This window comes from Meles meles, chromosome 18 (assembly GCF_922984935.1).
Source record: "Meles meles chromosome 18, mMelMel3.1 paternal haplotype, whole genome shotgun sequence".
NCBI classification, from domain to species: Eukaryota; Metazoa; Chordata; class Mammalia; order Carnivora; family Mustelidae; genus Meles; species Meles meles.
Genome location: NC_060083.1, coordinates 21,636,088 through 21,640,615, shown reverse-complemented (window position 1 = coordinate 21,640,615; position 4,528 = coordinate 21,636,088). Strand labels below are relative to the sequence as shown.

At 43.4% G+C, this 4,528-nt stretch overlaps 1 pseudogene; it reads right to left on the bottom strand.

The window, feature by feature from the left end:
* Window positions 1-3,094: 3,094 nt before the first annotated feature.
* On the bottom strand, window positions 3,095-3,271 carry LOC123930408 (annotated as a pseudogene).
* Between the last annotated feature and the right edge of the window lie 1,257 nt (window positions 3,272-4,528).

The window sequence follows — 4,528 nt, the reverse complement described above, 5'->3', positions numbered from 1 at the left end:
GGGGCCTTGTGACCCAAGCATGGCCAATCAGGGCTCTGAACTTACCCCACCAGTCATGTCTTAGGAAGGAGCATGTGACCCAAGCTTGGCCTATCAGTGCTCTGAGTTTACCTCACCACCGTCATTGACTCAGAGGTACAGCATGTGACTCAGATCAGTCCAATGCAAGTGACTCCTTGAATTCTTGTGAGCATTTTTAAGAAAAGTATGCTCCTTTCTGCTTAGGATGAGTCCGGCAGTATGTATGACTGGAGGTTGGGCAGTCCTTTTCCTACTCTGAGTAAAGAGCCTGTGCGGTAATGGAGCCCAGAGAATGGGGACTCCAGAGGCAGAGAGAATGAATGTGGGTCCTGAAGATATTCCCCTGGGTCCAGCCACGTCTGAAGCCAACAAAACCTGTTCCAGGATTGTGGGATTGTTGAACCAGTAAATTATCTTTTTTGCTTAATCCTGTTTGAATTGGGATTCAACCACTTACAATCATAAAGATCCTATTTATACAGGCCTTCAATACATTTTGTTCCTTTACTTTTTCCCCCTTTGATGGACCTGCCCAATGGCTCAGCTAGTAAATGGCCACAGCAATATTGGAACCCAGTTCTGACCCCAAAGCCCGTGGACATCATGTTCCCTGCCTATAGGAACTCGCACGGTATTGGGCTGCCAGACCAACCCACATGGAACAGGTGGATGATGAGCCAAGGTGGGGAGGGCTTGGCCCTTGTGGAAAAGCCGTGGGCACCATGCCCCTGGAGCCCCCTCACCCTGCACTCTCCTTCCCAGAATCTGTAAATGATCTGGGAGAGGCACAAATGCTGAGTTACAGACAGGCCATCTGGCCCTCCGTGTTTCCGTGCAAGTTGTTGATGCTTCCCCTGCTTATTTCAAGGAGAATTCTTGCCTCAAGCAGAGACTGGGCAAAACAGACACATCTCCAGCATTGGACTCTGACTCACCATGTGACTCCTTTGGTTGAGTCATCTCCCTCCTGAGATGGGCTTTCTTTGCAAAATGAAGCTTGACAAATGAGGTGCAAATGAGATCTCTTGAGCAGTGGAACTGGAAGGTGGCGGCTGGGTAGTCCCACCTGAGTAACTGGAGGACTAGGCCTCCCCTCTGTGGCATATCTGGGAGTCCTCGAGGGTGTGGGTGAACAAGTCTATCCGGTCTGACATCACCTCCACAGCTCTGGAAAGAACCTCTGCCCCCACGGAGCTCAAGGTCTCATGTTGCACAGTTGTCACCATTGCCCAGAATGCCCTGTTTCTGTGGCAGTCCCCCCCCCTCCCCCGCCCCCAGTCTGGACTCTCTCCCCCAACCCCCCTTAGCATGCTGCCCAGCTGCCCTGGACCTTTGAGGAGGATGGAAGCTCCCTTCCCCAGTGCTGTTCTCACAGAAAGACTCCCCAGGGAGTTGTCTACCGTGTGTCATGATACACCTGTAGGAAAAGACAACTACTGGAAGGCTGGCCCCGGGTCTGTGAGTTTTGTTACTTTCAGGGCGTCTCCCCTGTGACGGGCAAGTGCACCAAGCTATGCCTATGAGGCTGAAAGCACCAGTGTCCCCACTCAAGGACAATTTCAGCAAGGATGGAAGATACTATTGTTAGAGGCAGCACATTCAAAAGAAATCAGCCTGGTGAAAGAGTTCTTTAAGGGAGTTGCTAACCCATTTTGCTTACTCTGGGCACCAGAATCATAACCTTAATGATCAGCAAGGATCCACCCCATTCAGGAGTCAAAGATGATCAAAAGAAGGTGCTGGTAAATGTCAAAAAACCAGCTCTCCAGGAAAAAATATGTTTATTATAAACTTTACATAATTTATATACATTTATTATAAAATTTTATAGATAGAAAAGGAATGTAGCACACCATCTACAAATAACAGTGCAGTACTGTAAATTCCAAATGGGCAGTTGGTTGTCATGATGATTCTCAGGATGCTTGACCTTTGTTGAACTCCTGTGTCCATAGCCAAACTATGGTTGCAGTTCAACCATGATTTGACAAAATCAGACTATGAATAAATACTTGATTACTATCCCATTCAGCAAAGAAGGTGCTCATGTCACAAAATAAGTGAGTATAATTCCAATGTGAGTATGGGTTGATATTCTCCTTTCTGTTAAGGAGTAAGGCAGAAGAGAAACAACAAAGATGTCTATTGGACCTTCATTTGTTCACTAATGACATAGTGACTTCTTTGCTGAATCAGGTAGTGTTTTTTGAGCTCTGAGAGAACATTTCCTGAATTTTCTGTGCCAGTCACAACGTAATTGTTATAGATACAATGTGCATGTAAATCGAATCTGCATTTTTGATGTTTCTCCGTCATTTTCTTTAAGTCTATGCAATCAACAATTTTCGTGATGTAAATACTCTCATCATGGCTGATTTCAATCTTCCATCTTTAAGTCATGGAATGTGGATTTGGAAAGAGATGTAAAATAGCATGACATTATCTGTAGTATTTCTGCCACACAGACTAGGTGTAAATAATCTCAAGAGCATAGATGATAATAAAATGTAATCAAATAATTGGAAAGTGAGGTGTTCTGAGTATTTATTACCTTTGTTTTTACCATAATTGATTTCATTATAAGGATATATGATATACTTATGTATACCTATACTTATCCAGCACTCCACGACCAAAGATAGTATCAAACCGCAGTCCTGGCTCAAACCACGTTTGGTAAAGAAAACTAGATTGGTGTCTCTGAATGTTAATATCTGATGAATTTTTAAGGCCAGTTTGCCATGTGGGTGAGGAAATAATTCTAGGCTGTTGCATCGGTTGTAGGCTAGTGCTTCTCAAAGTGTGGTCCCCAGCATCAGGATAACCCCAGACCTTTTGAGAATGCAAATTTTGGGGTCCACTGCCAACCTATTGAATCAGAACCTGTGGGGACAGAGCCCTGACATCTCTCTCCCATGTTCCTAATGCGTATTCAAAATGTTTCTGACATGTGCTCAAGGTCCATCTTTTCTAGGGACTAAAAGTTTGAATAACATTGCTCTTTTGGGTGTCCACATTGTTCTCACCCTTCCCTGTGGGTGATGGAGTGTCAGCCACCCCCCCCAAAAAAAACCCCACTCACATGGTGTCCCTTCCCTCCTACTCCCCCAAAGGAGGAAAAAAACCATCATTAATGACAAAGGGCAGGAAGGGACACTGCGTCTCCTCTTCGTGGTTTCAGGTACTCTACACGTTCAGAGAAACTTCTCTAGCAATGAAATATAGAAATGATCCCTGAAAGTATAGTCTTTAGAATGTCAGCTTTTAAGTTTAGAACCCTTGTTAGGGCTTTCAGGCCTGCTCAATGTGCAGTAGTTAGGAAAAGCGTTCTTGTCGACTGGTCTCTGTGCAAGGCTTCACCTCCATCCAATATGCTTTGCAAAATGGTGCTGTGAGACAGGTGCTTCTCTAGCCTCTGTGGCGTAGGTCTCGGGGCTGACATGACTTGGGGGAGATCAGTGCTGTCCTGCACTGTGAACATAGCAGGGTGGTTTAAATTGGTTTTAGTCTGTGTTAACTATCCTGGAATTAAAATTAAAAAATAAAATACATGGATTTTAGTCAGGAGAGGAGCTTCTTGCTTTGGGAACTCAGTGTAGATGTTGCATTTGTTCTGTCCTATGACCGTGACTCTGATATAAAGTTAAACATTTTTTTCCCTTGTAAATTAGCTAAAGAGACTGAAACCCTGGCTCAAATGGGCTTGAAAAGTAAGTAATTTTATTACTTTTCATAGATGAAGCCCATGGGCTCCAGGGTTGGTTGGTTTAGAGACTCAACATCAGCATCAAGGACTTAGTTTCTTTTCATCTTTTTGCTATGCGAACCTCCATACTAGTTCATCCTTAGGTTGTTAGCAAAATGGCTGCAGTGGCTCCTGCCATCACAACCACAGAGTACAAAGTCCAGAGCAGGGGTTCTTTTCTGAGCTCAGGGATCCATGAACCTGAATGAGAAAAAGAATCACATCACCAAACTCTAACTAATATTTGTTATTTCCTTCAATTATGAATGTAGGTAACAAACGACAGTAGTAGTAGGGCCATGTGGGTTTCCACCAATAGAAATCATACGTAATTTCAAGTAGCATTATAATTGTGAATATATCATGAATATACTTTTCTTTTTTTAAAGATTTTATTATTTATTTCACAGAGAGAGAGATCACAAGTAGGCAGAGAGGCAGGCAGGAAGAGAGGAGGAAGCAGGCTCCCTGTGGAGCAGAGAGCCCGATGCGGGGCTCGATCCCAGGACCTGAGATCATGACCTGAGCCGAAGGCAGCGTCTCAATCCACTGAGCCACCCAGGCGCCCCTATCATGAATATACTTTATGCTTAATTTGAAACTATAGTAGTTATTAGACCTGCCACTAGAACTTGATATTGAGTATGTTAATAAAGTATTGCATATATTATTATATCATAAATTTGTTGTTTTAGTATTTTAATAGTTATGTTACATTATAATTGTTTACATGTAGTTTATTTGATGTATTTAAAAATATCA